The sequence below is a fragment of the Chiloscyllium plagiosum genome, chromosome 23, assembly GCF_004010195.1.
Source record: "Chiloscyllium plagiosum isolate BGI_BamShark_2017 chromosome 23, ASM401019v2, whole genome shotgun sequence".
NCBI classification, from domain to species: domain Eukaryota; kingdom Metazoa; phylum Chordata; class Chondrichthyes; order Orectolobiformes; family Hemiscylliidae; genus Chiloscyllium; species Chiloscyllium plagiosum.
Genome location: NC_057732.1, coordinates 33,330,614 through 33,350,734, shown reverse-complemented (window position 1 = coordinate 33,350,734; position 20,121 = coordinate 33,330,614). Strand labels below are relative to the sequence as shown.

The window sequence follows — 20,121 nt, the reverse complement described above, 5'->3', positions numbered from 1 at the left end:
AGTCTTTATACATTGTTCCAGAATCTATTGAATTTTGAAAGATGATCTCCATTGCAACTTTGATCTCCATAGTAGCCCCTTTCATTGCTCTGGGATGTAGATCATTGGGTCTCAAGAATTTGTCAACTTTCCATCCCACTAATTTTTCCAAAAAAAGTCTAATTAGTATCTGGAATCAGTTGCCTGAGAAGATGGCGGAGGCAGATTCACACAGGTTTATTTGGATGTACTAGCTTCCAGAGCTCTGCTCCTTTGTCAGGTAGCTAGTGGGACAGGATCATAAGACACAGAATTTATAGCACAAAATCACAGTGTCATGCAACTGATATGATATATTGAACAAACCTAGTCTTTCATCTTTTAGAAGGAGTTGCAGGTTTCAGTTCATTAATATGTAAATCCCAGAACTTCTTTCAAGTCACATTCAACTGGAACAACACATCCATCCTAGGACCCCAGCTAAACAGAGTCTCGCACAGGAATTCCTAGAGGCCGGGCATTCTAACCGGAACTCCATCAATAAACACATCAATTTGGACCCCATCTACCATCCATTGAGAAAAAGAACTGGAATTGATATCATCCATCTTTAGAGACTAAGATACACACACAGAAAGCGGGACATAACACCAGCACTTCACCGGAGGCTCACTGATGTTACCTAATATGATGATGAAACGTCTGAAAACAAACCTTCCAGCTCAGCGAGCAAACTTACATTCTACAAGCTGATATTCAAGTTAAGTACACATGAGGATGATCTCAACTGGGACTTGGGGTTCATGTCACACAACAGGTGACCCCATGACACTATGCTATACTCACATACATACGCACCCTTAAATACTCTCACACTCACGCAGACCCTCTGTCATATACACGTTCCCTCTCAGACACACACACACACTCTCACCCATGTGCACTCCCTCTCACAGGCTTATACTCCGTGACACTCACGCACCCACTCTACCACACCTATACATGCACACTCACACGTGCATTCTCTCCCACTCACACACTCACTCACTGTCCCACACGTGCGCGCGCGCACGCACACACACACACACACGCACACAAGTAAGTCTGTGGGGTGAATTTACATTTGCAGATGCATTCTATTTTGTTCACAAAGCATGCAATCTACAGGCAGTCAATCTTCCTTTGGAAATAGAACCAGTCTGACTCAAGATCGGAATACAGACAGGCTCTATCCTCACACCTTTAATGCACTATCTGAGCTGAGATGTCAGTTTTTTTTATAAAACCCTACCCGATGTCCACTTCTCTCTTCCAACCTCCTCCCTACCCATAAATTCAGGTGTCTTTGCAATAAAAATTATGTATTTCTATGATTGTCCTTTTAATGTGCTTTCGTTTATATTTTGACTCAAAAGAACTGTGATAAACGTGTTAATGTAAGCCTTTTCCCCTCATAATTGTAGTGCATTTCTGTTGCATGTTAAGGTAGTATATGAAGTATTTTAGCTCACAAAACATAAGACACATCTCTGCCCAACTTTGTTTGAAACTGCTGAATAATTTAATGACATTGGGTAAAGACTATGTTTCCATAAGAGAGCAGACTATTAATTCTTCATATCCCATGAGAAAAATGAGCAATTTAATACAGAAATTAATCACAAGGGACTCCCTGTGCTTTTTAATTCAGGCTTTTTTTTCTTGTCTTTTATCTCTTAAATTTTGTAGTGTACACTAATTTAGCAATTGAGACAAGATTTAGGTACGCGTTTGACACAAAAAAATTCTTTAATCAAAGGCTATTAGCAAGCCTACGGAAATAAAAAGAAATTGTCTTCCTGCAACCCAGATTGTTATCCAGATTTATGACTGTCAAGCATGTGTTGGTTATACTTGCAAATGTTCAGATTTTAGTTTTCAAAATTTCAGATATTTGAATCTGTTTTACCAATTACATGGTTCACAGAATAACAATTGGAAGCAAAGTATTGTAGAGGGAGAGGCAATGGGCTGTTAATCCAGAGACCCAGGTAATGTGCTGGGCTCATAGATTCAAATCCCAACATGGCAGATCTTAGAATTAAGAGGCGAGCAATGACCATGAAATCGTTTTCAGTTGTTGGGAAGAACCCATCCATTTCACTCATGTCCTTTAGGGAAGGAAACAGCTATCCTTATCTGGTCTGGCCTACATGTGACTCCAGACTCTCAGCAATGTAGTTGACTCTTAAACTGCCCTCTGAAAAATTAGGGATGCGTTGTAAATGCTGGCACAGCAAGCAATGCCCTCATCCTGTGAATGAATTTTTTAAGAAAAGGTTAATATGATTGTATGTGTGTTGACTCTTCTTGCATATATTATATATGTTATTTTGTTGAGTTTTGTTTTTCCAAGTGTTTAGTATCTCTTTCTTTATGATTGACTCCAAACTAACTGGCCTATAGTAACCTACATTTGAATAACAGTTTTATTTGAATAACAGTTTTATGTTAGCATGTGGTAATCCACTGGTACCTTTCCAGACTCCAGGGAATTTGGGAATATCGTAATTAATGCATCCACTATCTCTGCTGCTACATCCTTTAATACCCTAGGGGGTAGGCCATCAGGTCCCAGGGACATATCTGCCTTTAATTCCATCAGTTTACTTAATACCTTCTACCTAGTTATTGTAATATCACCAAGATCCACTGCAGTAATTGCAGTTTTGGGAAAGAAATTATTATCTTTCAGTGTGAAAACAGATACAAAACATTGGTTTAGTGCCTCTGCCATTTCTGAGTTTCCCATTATTATATTGCCATTTTCATCCTTTAAAGAGCCAACATTTACTTCCAGTATTCTCTTCCTTTATACATACTTATAGAAGCTTTTGGTATCAGTGCTTACGTTGTCTGCTGATTTCCTTTCATAGTTCATCTTAGCTCTTTTGATTTTGTTTTAGGAACCCTTTGCTGGCATTTAAAGTTCTCCCAATCCTCCAGAGTGTAACTAATGTTTGCAGTATGATACGCCTTTATGTCAGAGGCTGAGGGGGGTGACCTTCGAGAGGTTTATAAAATCATGAGGAGCATGGATAGGGTGAATAGCCAAGGTCTTTTTCCCAGGGTAGTGGAGCCTAAAACTAGAGGCATAGGTTTAAGGTGACAGGGAAAAGATTTAAAAGGGACCTGAGGGGCAACTTTTTCCATGCAGTGGGTGGTGCATGTATGGAATGAGTTGCCAGAGGTGGTGGCGGAAGTGGGGACAATGACTACATTTAAAACGCATCTGAATGGGTACATTAATAGGAAGGGTTTGGAGGGATATGGGCCAAATGCTGGCAGATGGTACTAGATCAATTTAGGACATCTGTTTGGTGCAAACAAGTTGGACTAAAGGGATTTCTGTGCTGTATAACTCTATATAACTCAGTGTTATCCTTGACTTCCTCCTTAAGTTATGGACAATATTTCACATATTTACAGTTCCTTTTCCTTTTGGGAATATACTCAAATTGAGAGGTATTTAGTACCTCCCTAAGCATTTGTCACTGTTCTTCAACTATCCCGCCCTTTAATACTTTTGTCCAGTCCACTAGGACCACCTACTTCCTCAGGCCTGTATATTTACTTTTGCCTAGCACTAAAACTCTAATATATGATTCTGTCTTTACTCTTTCAATCTAAATTTAACTTCAGATGCAGTGTCACCAGTGCCCAGAAAATCTGAAGCATAACCTCCATACTTTGTATTCAGTTCCCTTTATAATATTTGAATTTCTTTTCTAATTACTTAGTGTCTGACACTAGCCTTTTGTGATTTACACACTTGATCCCAAAGTCTTTTTGCACTTCAAAGCTTTGCAATCTCTCACCATTTAGATAACATATTTTTAAAAATTTTCCCAGTCATTCTCACACTTTCCCATATTATATTCCATTTTCCAGATTTTTGCTCCATTCATTTTGCCTATCTGTATCTTTTGTAGTCTCCTTATATCCTCTTCACAACTTGTTTTCCGATCTGTCTTTTCATCATCAGCAAATTTGGAAACCGTACCTTCTTTCCCTTCATCCAAATAATCTACATAAATTGTGAAGAGTTGAATTCCCAGCACTGATCCCTGTGGCACATCATTTGTTACATCTTGCGAAAACTGCAAAAGATTTGTGTCTGTCTGCTGTCTGCTTCCTGTTAGCTAGCCAATCTTCTATTTATGCCAATCTGCTACCCGCTACACCTTGAGCTTTTATTTTACATAATATCTTTTGATATGACACTTTATCAACTACCTTCTGGAAATCTAAGCACACTTTTGGACCGGTTTCCTCCCACAGTCCAAAAATGTGCAGGTCAGGTGAATTGGCCATGCTAAGTTGTCCGTAGTGTTAGGTAAGGGGTAAATGTAGGGGTATGGGTGGTTTGCGCTTCGGCGGGTCAGTGTGACTTGTTGGGCCGAAGGGCCTGTTTCCACACTGTAAAGTAATCTAATTACATCCACCAGTTCCCCTTTATCTACAGTAATTATTACTTCCTTAAACAACTCCATTAAATTGGTTAAACACATTTGTCTTTCACAAAACCATGTTGGTTTTGCCTGATTACCTTAAACTTACCAAAATTCCCTACTATAAGTTTCATAATAGCTGCTAACAGTTTCCCTATGGCAAAAATTAACCTAACTGGCCTGTAATTTTTTGCTGTCTTGTTCTCTTTTCCCCCCCCCTTCTTCCCCTTGTATTTTAAGGGGTTATATTTGCTGTTTTCTAATGGGACCTTCTCCAGATCAAGGGAGTTCTAGAAAAAAAAATAAAGCCAATGCAACAGTTATCTGCTACTGCTCTTAAGACCCTTCTGTGAAGCCCAGCAGAATCTGAGCATTTGTCAGGCCCCCAGCCCCAACAATTCATTCTTTATGATATCTCTGGTGATTGTAATTTGCTGAGTTATTTTCTTTCTTCCATTTGCTCATTTGTAACTGTTGTTGGAATGTTCCTTGAAGACTCTGCAGTGAAGACTGAGCAAAATAACTATTCAATTAATTCATCTGCTACTTTGTCATTTTCCTTTATCCATTCTCCATAATCACATCCAATAAGGCCAATGCACACCTTGTCAACTGTTCCTTCTTGAATCTCTTGCTATCTGTTTTTATGTTTCTGCCTAGCTTTCGACCATTCTTTAATTCATTCTTTAATACATTCCTTCTTACAAGTTTTTCTAGTCATGCCTTGTTTTTGTTTTCACAGTCTGTCTAATCCTCAACCACCTTTCTTTGCATACTTATCAAAATTAAAGAAAAATTATATACTATCTTTAGCCTTTCTAGGTAACTATGAGCATCATTCCTTGAAGTTTTTCTCACTGATTTGAAATTGTATCTATTCTCTGTATTCTGAAATAACCCATTAAATGTATTGATTAAACAATCCATCTTGACCACCTCCTGACCTCCCTACTATTATATATGCCAGTTTTAGCTAGTTTGATTTGCTCTAGGAGATATTGCAAAATGGCTGCTGGCACTGGATCCTGCAAAGGCTATTTGCCCTTTCAACATTCTGGCAGTGGAACTGAAGACTTTAAGCTACTTTAGTACAGTTACAATATTGGTATTTTAATCAATAACCTGCTTACAGGCCTTCAACCAGTCTCACTGAGCTCCTGACTTAATTATAGTCTTGGTTCAAACATGCACAAAAACAGCTGAATTCCTTTGGTGAAGTGAATGACTGCTCTTTACATTACTGCGGCTTTTGACTGAGTATGGTATGAAGGACCTCTCGCAAAATTAAAGTCCGTGGGAAATCAGGAATACTCTCCTCTAATTGTCCTCCTAACTAGGTTATACAAAGGAAGTTGTGGAGACCAGTCATATAATTCTGTAACATCACTAGGAGATCCTTAGGGTTGTGTTCAACACCTAATTCTCTTCAGTTGCTTCATCAATTCCCTTCCCGCCATCATTACGTCAGAAGTGGGGATGTTTGCTCGGTACTATTTGCCACTCAAATACTGAAGCTGTCTGTGTCCTTATGCAGCAAGACCTGAACATCATCTGACTTTGAGCTGATAAAATGCAAGTATCATAAATAAATGCCAGGCAAAGGCCATCTCCAAAAAGCGAAAATCGAACTATCTCCCTGGATTTATAATAGCATTAGCAATATTGAACATCTCACTATCAGCATCTTGATGATTTTCATTGACCAGAAATTAAACTGGACTTGCAGTGTAAATACTGTGGCTACACAAGCAGGTCAGAGGCTATGGACTTATTACTTAATGGTTATGTCCTAGAGTGTTGCTGAACAAAGAGACTTTTGAGTGCAAGTTCATAGCTCCTTGAAAGTGGAGTTGCAGGTAGACAGAACAGTGAAGAAGGCATTTGGTATGCTTTCTTTTATTGGTCAGAGTATTGAGTACAGGAGTTGGGACATCATGTTGCCGCTGTATAGGACATTGGTTAGGCCACTGTTAGAATATTGCATGCAGTTCTGGTCTCCTTCCTATCGGAAAGATGTTGTGAAACTTGAAAGGGTTCAGAAAAGATTTACAAGGATGTTGCCAGGGTTGGAGGGTCCATAACTAGAAGGCATAGGTTTAGGGTGAGAGGGGAAAGATATAAAAGGGACCTAAGGGGTAACTTTTTCACAGAGAATGGTACGTGTATGGAATGAGCTGCCAGAGGACGTGGTGGAGTCTGGTACAGTTGCAAAATTTAAAAGGCATTTGGATGGGTGTATGAATAGGAAGGGTTTGGATTGATATGGCCCGGGTGCTGGCAGGTGGGACTAGATTGGGTTGGGATATCTGGTCGGCATGGGTGAGTTGGACTGAAGGGTCTGTTTCCATGCTGTACATCTCTATGACTCTGCTGCAAGTAATTCACCTCGTATCTTGAGATGCCTTCCCAGCATCCCCAAGCATAGTCGAGATTGTAATGGAATAATGTCCACTCATTTGGATGTATGCAGGTCCAACTACACTCCAGCTTGACACCATTCAGGACAAAGCCTTCTTGATTGGCACCGCATCTAACATTTTAAGCCCTTATTCCCTCCTCCAGTTGTGTAGTGGCCTTCTGCAAGATGCATTATAACAACTCTCAAAGGCTCCTTAGGACCTTCCAAACCCACCTAGAAGAACAAAGACAGCAGTTACATAGGAACACTACTGTCTATGACTTGGACCTTCTCTTCAGTTCTGAAGAAGGGTCACTGGACCTAAATCATTAACCATGATTTCTCTCCACAGATGCTGCCAGACCTGCTGAGATTTTCAACCAATTCCGTTTTTGTTTAGACCTTCCCTGTCCCTGAGTCAAAAGCTTGCAACTCCCTCCCTGACAGTACTGAGATTGCATCTAAACCACATGGACTGTAACTGTTCATGGAGGTAGCTCACCACCACCTTCTTGGGGGTATTACAGATGGATGATAAATGCTGGACCATACAGTCTGTGGACAAGTAATAAAAAATTGGCAAATCTGACATTTAACAAAGTTTGATAATAGCTATAATTCTACCATTTATAGCAGTAGAGTTGATTAGTTAAATGTATGTTCACAAAAACGGTGTGTCAACTTTCAGTCCAACTTGAATATTCAAATTCCCCCATCTTTGAGTCTTGTTCACTCAGACCGAGGCTTTATGTATAAATATATTTCCTATCACTGCTCACTCCATCTAGCCAGGCTTCTTTACTATATTATATGGAATCAATCTGAACCATCTTTTCTACCAGTCTGTTCTTTTACTTGGGAGTTCCTGTTGGAAATACTGAACCCTCCTTGAAATGTATTTACATTTAATCTGCTGCTGATTATCGATGATCTATCACTGATACTGAAATGTGTGCATCTGCCTTCAATGCCTTGCTCTCTAGCTTAGTTCCTTAATTTGTAAATTTAATTGGCTTCCAACTCCCCTGAATAATGATGGCTTTACTTACCATTTTTCTTTTCAAATGCAAAGCTGTTGCCTATAGCTGAACGTATTTAATCATTAATTTATATTTCCACAGTGCCTATAAATATCAATACTGTTTTATTTGCTTACTGAACATACTCGCAGGATTTACAAGGTCTGTAATTCAGGTTCCAAGCAAAAATTTAGAAAACTACTTGCCAGGGGACCAAAGTGAGATTGAAAGGATAAGCTTATAAAGATTCTCGAAGATTGAGGAACATTTGCAAAAACTTATTTTTTCTCTCTATGATTGTGAAAGGCTGAGTAGATATTGTTAGAATGGAGAGAGTGACAAAGGTACATTATACTTCAAGCTTGAAATGGAAGCTATAAAATAAGTTGGAGATCTAATTGATATTGTATAGATCAAATGGAGCAAGATCATGAAATAATTTGTCGATGCTAATGAGGGTTTGAACATCATTGCATTAGGGATGAGAAATCAGTAATAGTAGCTAATGGATGAATAGGATTTAATTTGGGTTAGAATGCAGGTAGTGGAGTTTTGGATAAAGTGGAATTTGTGTAGGATGTAGCTAAAGAAGCTTCTGAGGACAACATTAAAGAATTCAAACATTGAGATGACCCATCTGGCTGAGGACTTTTTGATTGACACTGTGAAATTTGAAGCTCACCTCATGATTATTCAGGACACCCAATGAGAAGAGGAATAAAATTTGGGAGTAGCATGTAGAGTTTTTGTTGTAAACTGTCTTGAATGGTTTGGGGCCTGTAAGTGTTTAATTCTGGAAATTTTGATTCAGCCACAAATTAATGTTTCAGTGTTTATCTGGCAAAGGTGGCACAGAGTTATAAGATGAAGTTCAGTGGCTTGCAGAGGAAAGCAGATTCCATGTTTGTAGATTATGTCTCCAAGTGACAGCATATTGATGAGGAAGTCCAGAAGATCAAGGTTGTAATCTTGGTTCGTGCAGAAGGGAGTCTTGCAGGACAAGTTGCTGCAGAAAAGGTACCATCTTCAGAATATGAAAGGATCTATAGTAAGGACATACATTACAGATGAATTTTGAAGTAAAGTACATTGAGGAATTGACAATTTTAAAACTAGGAAAAATGAGGAGGAATGATATACAGGTGCTATGGTCACAGCTGCAACAGATTTTATTGCTGACTTTAAATGGGACAGAAATGTAGAGTCTGTGATTGTGAAATGCAGGGAATTGCATGGGTGAGAATTTTATTGCAAAATTTTGCCACAAAAAATAAGAATGTAATAGGGATATAAATTAATGAAAGGAATTTGAAAAATGTCAAAATGACATTGAAATTGGTGTTTCCACTTGTGCCATGAAATATTCTGTTTGCTTAAAATTACAAGTAGAAAAATAACTGTGTTACTAGCACCATAGCTGTTGGCTTCAATTTAGAATCTGAAAGGGCACTGTCTTCAGTGATTCAGATGGAACACATTGGCCATGTAAGAAAGAGCCTAGCTCATAGACTCTTCTTTGAGTTTTAATTTTTTTTATTTAACCTTTCTTTTAATCAACTTGTTCAGAGATGTTATTACAAACCTCTGGAGTAGAAGAGACTTTAACTCTGGCCTCCTGGTCCAAGGGTAAGGACACTACTACTGTACCATAAGAAGGCCCTGTAGACTTCTCTTTTAAATTAGCCAATTTTGTGACTCATTGTTCACTGATTTGGCAGATGAGATTACATGATATGCATCATCTGGAAAGCAGTGGAGGATGATTGATCACCCCAGAAGCTTCAAGAAAATTGAGGAAAGAAAACACTGAAGTTGCAGTTATATCGAGCTATCATTGGATATTTTTTGACCTGAGCTGATTAAATGTTGAGAGTGAGATGGAAGCTGAATTGGTGATTTTAAAGAAGAGTAAAGAATTGTGGCAGTGATACATTTGAAACCTTAAAGATAGTGATGTAGATTCTAACCAATTTTCAATGTTTGAGATTAAGTTTGTTAAAATAGAGGCAATACTGAATGCACATTGGATCAAGGACGAATGATGAATTCTACAAAGGGAATCACCATTGGAGGAGACATGGAAGAGATTAGGGAGAATTTTGTAGCAGGAGTTGAGAATTCTGGTGCAGCTGTAAGTGGCAATGTGAAAGCAGAAAGAATTAGCAATTGAGTAAAAACAGGTCAATAATTTTGCAATAATGTGAAGTTGTAGGTGATATCAATGTGTAATATAGTAATGTTAGAAGTCTCAAACCTCAATATTTTGGATTAATTAAAGTTTGTGAGAGGCTGATCCCAGTTTGGAGTTTGTGAAGATTAGCATTGAGAAGTTGAATATGTTGGGGTGGATGACATTAAAATGTTGTTGAGGTGGAAGCTACTGACTGGATGTGGGGAAGGAAATTGAATTAAATGTCGAGCAGTATTCTATGGTCTGCACCTCCTGATACAACTTGAGCTGGCACCCAAGGAAGTTGAGGTCAGAGTTATTTAAGCTGACAGAAATCAAAAAGAGCACTATGTTGACATTAGGCTAGAGAACATTTTGACTAAAGGTTTTTTTTAAGCTTGTTTAGATATTTGCTGATTACAGCAACTGCTTTTTGGACCAATGATGGGTGATGTCAACATGAATGTAAAAGCTGATTCCATGCTTTTAAATGGCATCGTGATGAGATAATGGTTAAGAGGAATAGAGAAAAAATTGAATTTAAGACAACTGAGGTATGAGCAGATAAGGCAATACTATTGAATTTAACAAGGGCTGCCTTAAGAAGTATGAATAGAACCAGCTAGAAGTAATGCCATGGAAATGAACTGAACAAGAGAGAAGTTGTAATGATTGGCAGTGTTGAAAATGAAGTGTTGAGGAAGATGAGGACAGACAGAAGCAGAAGAACCTTTGCATATCTCTAAGGTTTTGTGATAGAAGGATTTCAGATAAGGAATTGTAAAAGAATTGGAAGTATAGTTGCAGAAAATTAGAAAAATAATTGATATTTTCAGTTAATTTGTGTTGCTTGATATCTTGGCATGCTTCGAGCTAGTAATGTGTGCATTTTGCGATTGTTACTTCAGTTCTTGCCAGATTTCTAAAATTGCTCTACTGTGAACTATTTGTGAGACTAACCAAGTGCCTATAGACAACCTGTTCCTTTCATAACTTGATGACCAGATTGCATAACTCGCTCATCAGGGAGTGATGCCTTTTAAAATGAATTTATTGAAATTTTGTATGTCCCCAAAAATGTAAGTAAACAGCCAGCAACTTGAAAATGTTCTGAAAATTTGATGTTTGGCAAAATAACAATTTAAATAAGGCATTGTATATTTAAAAATATTTAGAGTGTACACTTGGTGAAGTAGAATGTGATTATAGTATTGTGCATTGCTATGAAGAGTCCTCTAATTACCCTAAGGTGAATTCTGGCAGTTGGCCCATTTCAAATAGTCACAATCCCAAAGAAGAATGAAAAGTGGACTAAAAACCAGGAAATAGGGCATGATGCTTGATTTTTAAAAAGCAACTTGCCTGTGTTTTTAGTTCAGAATTTGAAGGAGAGGAATAGATAATTTTTTGCACCATGCTAAAACATAAATTTTACATTCATTTATTATATACGTGTCACAATATATTGAAATGCTGAGAGTCTTGAGGCTTTAATTTCAATTATGTTTTATGTTCTTATTGCACTTGTATTAGAAAAGCTTAGAAACCATATTTAGCTCCATTTTATTAACTGGACAGAGGGCGGAAGGAAGGATGGACAGGAGCTGTGGAAATTTGGGGGTGAGGGGCTATTAATGGTGAAGCAAATTCACTGTAGGGAGGATGTTTTAGAATGGAATGAAAAGAGAGTCATCCATCAAAGCTCAAGTGAGAGGGCCTGTGACTATTTTGGGTTGACACAATACTTCCTTGTGGGTCAAGGGAGCACACTGGCTCCTCCCAACCCATAGAAAATGTTTTAGAAGGCCATTTAGCTCTCGAACCAGCAACTCCCACCTCTCTTCTAAGGCGTACTAACCAATGTCTCTCGCATATTCCTGTCCCTTTTCACCTGTCATTTCTCACTCCCTCATGCGCTCTTATTTATAAGACCATAAGATATAGGAGTAGAAGTAGGTCATTCAGCCCATCAAGTCTGCTTGGCTTCAATAAGATCATGGATCTCAGTACTACTTTTACTGACTTTTCCCCATAACACTCGATTCCTCTTACTGATCGAAAATCTACCTCAGCCTTGAATATACTGAACGAAACTGCCTTAATATACCTCTGCGGTAAATAATTCCACAGATTCACTACTCTGAGAGAAGAAATTCCATTCAAATGAATGTTCCCTTATTTTGAGGTTATGCCTTCTGGTCCTAATCAACTCAACCTCCCCTGATAAGACAGTTCCTCCATAACTTGTATCACTCAAATGAACATTCTGTGGACTGCCTCTAATGCCTGTATATCTTTCCTTAGATAAACGACCTAGAAATGTTCACAGTATTCCAGCTGTGTTCTGAAAAATCCCTTATATACTTCAACAGAACTTGCACACTTCAGTAAAAACAGAAAGGCCTCTCAGCATCTGTAGAGAGAAAAACAGTGTTCACATTTCAAGTCCAGTGACTGTCAGAATCCATTCACTGTTCCTCCCCCAGCTTATCTGTCTAGGAAGATGAAGCATTTCCTGCCCAGAAGACTTATCAATATCTAGTGCCTTTTGACATTTTTTCATGTCACGTGATGTTATCACCAAAGCTGGTGGAGTGAACTAAAGTTCTACTTCCAAACTGGTTGCAACATAAAAGACAAAAGGATGAGTTGTAGAAAATTCCAATGTGTGTTGCTTTGATGTTCTTCCTGATGGCGCTAGGTCACTAATTGCTCGTGATCATCTGATGTCTTGCATCCACAGCTTACTCGGGAAATAAAGTGTTGAGATGCTCCTTCACTGACCCTTTCGGAAGCATACCTTGAACTCAATAAGATGTATTTTTCTTTTAGCAGGCTAACATCCAACTGACCCAAGTAAACCAAGTATCTCTCCAAATCAGTTACTGTTTGAAGCGGCCCAGCAAATATTCATAGCAATTCAAGCTTCAGTCATGTGATTTGTATGAAGCCTTTGTTTTTAAAAAAACTACAATGTTGACAGTTAACATGGTTTGTTTTTTTAAAGAAACCATTCAAGGTATTTACACCAGACTTGGGGTAAATCCATTTTCCGCAATTCTTCAAAACATAACTCCTTTAAGCATTCTTCTTAAGAACTCCACCCTTGGAAAAATGAAGCAACCTTTTTAAGTGCTTTCCCTTATACAATGTAGACTGAACAAGAATAGTTTTAAAGTTAAGACAGATTCACACACTCCTCCTTAATATTTTTAAATGCAACTTGTACAATTAACTTTGATACCGTACGATTTAACCATTCACTGTAGGCTATATTCTTGATAAAGCATTAGTAATTACATTGCTAACAATGCAGGAAAAAGCTGTCTTTAAAAGGTAAGACTGTAATAACCGATTCCATCAAAATGGACTGGGGTTTTAAAAATTTTGCACGAAGGTTAGCACGTTATTATTGATCTATACTAATGTGTCTCTATAGTCATAATGTGAGCACTATTTTTCAAAAGTATGAAGAGCCACTACCAATCCCAGGGTTTCTTCTTTTCTACTGTAGAATACCTTCAGGTCTATAGAGACCTATTGACTTAGTGGGATATTTTGCTGAAAAGCTGTTTTCTCTATTCCTGACCCATCTTGTAATAGAACTGCACCCACTCCCAAATTATAAGCATCAATTATTGTTTTTAAGAACATAGTGAAATTTGGTAGAATCAACAGTAATTCATTGATCAAAATGATTTCCACCTTCTCAAAAAAAGCCTAGCACTCCTCTTTCCACGCTACTTTGGTATTCTTTTAGAAAAAAAATTGTCAGTGCAGTAAATATAGCCCTGAAATTTGGTATGATTCTGTGATAAAACCCAACATCCCCAAAAACCTCATTATTTCCCCTTTATTTTCAGAGACAGAGAACTTCATTAATCCTTATCCTTCTGCAGTTCTTGGTAGCACTTGGACCAAATGCCCTGGTACGTTATTCATGCCTATGCAAATTTACTTTTGCAAGGTTTATCGCTAACTTAACAAGTTGTAGTTTACGAAACAAAGATTTCAGTTGTTCCAAGTGTTTCCCCCAAGTATTGCCATGACATAATTAAGGTAAACTACGTAATTAAGAACAGTAGCTCCCACTTAATTCATCAGTCTCAGAAGAGTTGCAGGAGCATTTCCTAGCTCAAATTACATTATTCAGCACCAGATAAGATCATCTGGTGTGACAAAGGCTGATATCTCTTTAGGCTGATATCTCTTTACCTCTGGGGTTTAAAGGAATTTCCCGGTATCCTTTTAAAATGCATTTTTTGGTAAGACAGCTGGCAGTGCCAGCCCTATTATTATGGCATTGCAAGTGAGGAAAGTTGTGTGAGTCTGCTTTTATGACTGCATTGACCTTTCTGTATTTGATGCAGAATGAGGTTGAGCCATTGGGCTTAAGTACTGACATAACTGCAACACTCCAAATGCTTGGACTGATTCAATTAGGCAATTTTCCAAAATGTATTGGAGTTCTTCTTTCACCTGGTTCTGTTTCTCTGGATCTAGCAATTTAAAAGTTTCAGTGTGGACAATTTGAAGCAACATGGTTTTTCCACAGTTTTGTCAAGTACTGGGCAGAACATTTGGAACGTGTGGAACATTTAGTTCTGCACTCTGTCTCAACTGTACTTCTATGCAATAGATTGCACCACATTAAGTCTGGTCTGTATTTAACTAAAACCTGTGCTGAATATTGTCTTCAGCTGTTATTGGTTGTTGTTGGTGGCATCATAGTTGGTGTAATATATTTTCAATGACCAAAAGCGATTATAAGGAGAGGCTGGATAGGCTAGGACTTTCTTCACTGGAGTATAGGAGGTTGAGGATTGACCTTATAAAGATTTATAAAATCATAACAGGCATAGATAAGATGAATAGCAAAGGTCTTTTCTCTGTGGCAGGGGAGTTCAAAACTAGAGGGCATAATTTTAAGGTGCGAGGGAAAAGATTTAAAGGGGACCTCATCTTTTTTCATGCAGAGGGTGCTTTCTATGTAGAATGAACTGTCAGAGGAAGTGCTAGACGCAGGAACAGTTACAACATTTAAAATACATATGGATGGGTACAGGAATTGGAAAGATTTGGAGGGATATGGGCCAAATGCAAGCAATTGAGCTTAGTTTAATTTGGGAAACTTGATCAGCATGAACAAGTTGGACCAAAGGTTCTGTTTCTGTGCTGTATGACTCTGACAGTATAAAATCTCACCTGATTAGATAAAAACCATTTTGGAGGGACCTCTTGTACTCACTCTCTTGCTCTCTCTCAAAGTGGAGGCTGTCCCACACCCCACTAGCCAAAAGAATAGCAGAGCATAATGGCTGCAGAATGCTTAGAGAAATGATTAATGACGCCCACAACAGACTGTGTAAATACAACTGGGAAATTTTACACCAAAAATCTTTACTCACTAATGCAACAGACCATGAATGGACAGACACAGTACAACAGGCCATAGTTATTAGACAGCGACAAACACAGAAAAATGAAAAAACTAGACAAACTTACACAAAGTAACAACACTGACAACACAGAAGCATGGATAAAAACTCATCTGACTGACCTTTAACAGACACTGGAAAAATCTGTCTTAGTAAGAGGATTAAATTACAACTGCCAGGATGCGGACAAGAAAGATTTCTTAGCATTAGAAACAACACTATAAGACAACCAACACTCAGAAAAAACCCAGCAAACCATCAGACAGGTAGTCACACATTAAGCAGAAAAAAAGAAGGAAACCCACTCAACGCACAAGAAAGGAAAGCACTGGAAAGACTAAAAAAAGATAAAAACATTGTTATCCTATCTGCAGACAAAGGACGCTTGACAGTCATTCTAAATTGAAGACACTACATTGAAAAAGCAAACGCACCACTTACAGATACCAACACTTACCAACAAGTGGCAATGGATCTGACCCCATAACTAGAGAACAGAATCACAGCTGTACTCAAAAAAAAAACTTCAGAAATCTGGAGAAATAAATAAGGCCAACTTCCAATAAATGAAACCAGACGGATCCAATACACCACACTTCTATGGATTACTCAAAATTCACAAGCCAGGAGGCCCCCGCCATGAACCTATAGTCTCGCCACCTGGAACACCAATTTACAGATTTGCCAAGGAGCTACACCAAAGACTAAAACACTTAGTAGAAGACTCCACTCCACCCAAGAATTCCTGAAGACCATCAAAGACATTAAGATAGAAGAGGATGAAGTAATGGTCTCCTTTGATGTAACAGCCCTGTTAACACAAATCAACATTAACCTGACCAAGGAAACACTGACTACACTATTAGAAGACACATACGCCAAATACCACTAACTACTTCAGCAAGGACAGTATCGTCAAGCTAGTGGACCTATGCCTTACCTTCAACAACAACACACTTCACCTTCAACAACAAAATCTCTACAGACAAACCAATGGAACAACCATGGGATCTCCAATATCATGGTTCTTAGCAGAGGCAGTAATGCAGGTACTCTAACAAACAGCTCTGCCAACCATCCAATCCAAACTTTGGGTCTGCTACGTGGATGACACCTTTGTCATCGCTAAATGAAAAAAATTAGAGGAAGCTTTCAAGACTATCAATAATACCCTTACTGGCATAAAATTCACTAAAGTGGAGGAAAATAACCACAAACTGCCATTCCTAGACATTGCAGTAGAGCAAACAGCCAATGGGGAACTTCAAACCAGCGTCTACAGGAAAGCAACACATACAGACAAATATTGAACTACAGAAGCAATCATCCCAACATCCACAAACGAAGCTGCATCAAAACATTATTCCAACGAGCCAACACACACTGCAGCACAGAGAAACTACGCAGAGCAGAGGAAAATCACCTATAGCATGTATTCAAAAAGAATGGGTACCCAATGAACACAGTCTGCCGATTTCTCATCAATAAATCCAAACAAGTAGACAAAACACATCCAGGAAAACAATACATATGGACCAAATATTGAACTACAAAAGCAATCATCCCTAAGCTGTGTCAGAATATTATTTCAGCGAGGCAACACACACTGCAGCACAGAGGAACTATGCAAAACAGAGGAAAATCATCTATACCATGTATTCAAAAAGAACGGTTACCCAATGAACACAGTCCGCCGATTTCTCAGCAACAGACTCAAACAAGCAGACAAAACACGTTCAGAAACTGTAGGCACTGTCTCCTACATCAAAGACATCTCTGAAATGACCGCCAGACTACTCAGACTCCTTGGCATCATGGTAGCCCGCAAACCCACTAACACACTAAAACAGCAGCTAATAAACTTCAAAGACCCTATACAGACAACAAACAAAACTAATGTCATTTACAAAATACTTTGCAAGAACTGTAACAAACACTACATTGACAAACAGGCAGAAAACTAGCCACCAGGATACATGAACACCAACTAGCCACAAAACAACATGACTCTCTCACTGGTATCCTTACATACAGATAAGGAAGGACACGACTTGTCCTAGGATGAATGTTTTGTCCCAGTCTAAGCCAAACAGTAACACACACGAGAATTCCTAAAAGCATAGAATTCCAACCAGAACTCTATCAACAAACACATTGACTTGGATCCCATTTACCACCTCTTGAGAAAAAGAACAGGAAATGGCATCACCACCAGAAATGGCATCACCAACCCAAAGAAACCCAGACATATAAAGCAGGAATTATTAGCAGTGCTTTGCCCGGAGGCACACTGAAGATGTTACCTAGTAGGGTGACAAAACATCTGGAAATGAACCTTCCAGCTCAGCGAGCAAACCTACATCCAGCTGTTCTTCTCCCACCTACCCCTCACCAACTTTCGGCTTTCTAGCAAGCTCTTCTCTCTTTTCCACTCGCCCACACTACTAATACCTTTTCCTTATCCTCACCACCTCTCCTCTCTATGACCTCTCGTCTCCTCTACCAGCTCTTTTCTCTTCCATTTTTATATCCCACCTCCTTTTCTGTTCTTCCTCTCATATCCCCATTTCTTCTCTCATGCCCCCCACCTTCTATCACTATTCCTCTCTTCACCTACCTGTCTGTCTTGTTTTTCCCTCTGCCCCCTTCTCTGTTGCTGTGGTCAGCAGCCTGCCAACCACTACCACATTTTGTATCATCCCCTGAAGTAGTAGTTGAAACAGCAGAGCCTCTATGGAAACTGTGGCACACCTCTAGCAGGTCAGTGACCTTCATTCTAATCTGGAGAAAAACCACCAGCACTGCCACATTACTCCACCAGCTGTGAGCCACAGTCCAACATTGGGACTCTTCTGCAATGGCCTGCTCCACAGTGAGAGACCAGGCTTGTGCATCGGCGTCAGCAGGTGGCCTGGAGCCCAGTGAGTAAGACCAGGACTCCCATCCTGATACAGATCTCATGCAGGCGTTCCTGGCTTCACTCTGTCGGTCAACCACAGAAGATTCTTTAGGTTCAATGTTACACTTTTTTATGTTAATGTCAATTTTTATTTTAGCAGTTACTTAATTATCAATGTAGAAAGAAAGCATTAAAAGTATTGAATTCGATTTAGATGGTACAAGTATTTTTTTGCTAAGGGAGATCCTAAAAACTCAACTCTTTTAATATAATGTCTTTGGCAATCAATATGGGAATCAGAAATTCCACCTTGACTTTAGTGAAGATGCACTAACATTTTCTTCACCAATTTCTTTGACTACCCAATGTGGAACACTAAACCATGCATTCACTGGTTCACTTGTAAGGGTGAAATGTTTCAGATTTGACATGTTTGTCATGCTACTGTTTCATGGTTTGTTATGAAGTTCTAAAGTATTCTTGAGCAGTTTTGCAAGCTCCTGTTCCTACTCAAAGAAAACAGATACATTGTCGAGCATTGATGACTTTTTATTCAGTCCTAAAGATGTTTCTTTGGCTATTTTCAGAGGTCTCCTTACTTCATGGCCATGAAATAATTCAAAATGACTAAAATCAGTAATTGGTGGCTCCTGTTGTAGCAAGTGAAAGAAACTCAAGTCTTTTATTTCATTCATGACAATATTCATGACAGTCTGCCTTGATCATTGTTTTGAGGTTGTGATAGTCCCTTTCTTAAAATTCCTTGTCTCTGAAAAGGTATGCTGAAAACTTAACTGTGTTATAGCTAGATTATTCATCAACTCTTAATGTGTTTGATGTGAAATTAGAACATTGATTTGACTAGATCTGTTTGAGTAATTCATATTGAATGAAGAACTGAGTAAACTTCTCTGCCACTTAGGCTGGTGATCTCAACTGAGTTGCGATATCCATAATAGTAAGGATGTACTGGTGTCCTGCTTTTGTTTTCCGTAAAGGTCCCCACAATCCACGAAGGAACTATTAAATGGCTCCTCAGACTCTGGTATTGGAATTAGAGGTGCTGATTTGTTTGCATATTGTGGCTTACTCACAAGTTGGCACATATGTTTTATGAGACCGTACCAGACCAATGTAAAGACCTGGCCTGTAAAAAATGTTGACTTCTACATGGTTGGGTTTTTTGGATTCTGACATAAACTGCCATAGGATTTTCTCGAGCTGTCCTTAACATTTCTTGATGTTATTTCTCCAGTACTTGGTGAACTACCATTCACTGTTCTTAATTTGCAGGTTTGTGAGGAGGTGTCCAGTTACTCTTCAGGATCTAATTTGTTTGGATAGTGACAATCCAGAACCCTCAACTTCAACTTTGATTTGAATCCATTAGGCAACTTTACTCAATTTTGCATTACTTGCTGAACCTTGATCAGAGAAGGCTTATTGAATGCTTGCTTCAGATTACTCTATTCCAACGAAAGTTTCAGATCACCAAATTACTGTCTGTGATGCTAGTTCAAACTCCAGTGATGAACTTTATTTAATTATTGCTCAGGTTACTATAAAGAAAGAAAAGTTCATGAAACCTAAACCTATAACTGCTCTGCATCCTTGATTTCAATTTGACTTTCCATTACTCCTGTAGAATCCATAACCTCTCCTCCTGCCAAATCTGTGTGTAGGAGTAAGTCAACTCTGGCAAACAATGGACAATCCTGATAGTTACCA

At 38.7% G+C, this 20,121-nt stretch overlaps 1 protein-coding gene across 5 annotated transcripts in view; it reads left to right on the top strand.

Annotated features, from left to right (window-relative positions):
* Nucleotides 1–20,121, top strand: part of LOC122561755 (SRSF protein kinase 2-like) — a 210,482-nt gene that overhangs the window by 108,966 nt on the left and 81,395 nt on the right. The window lies entirely within an intron of this gene.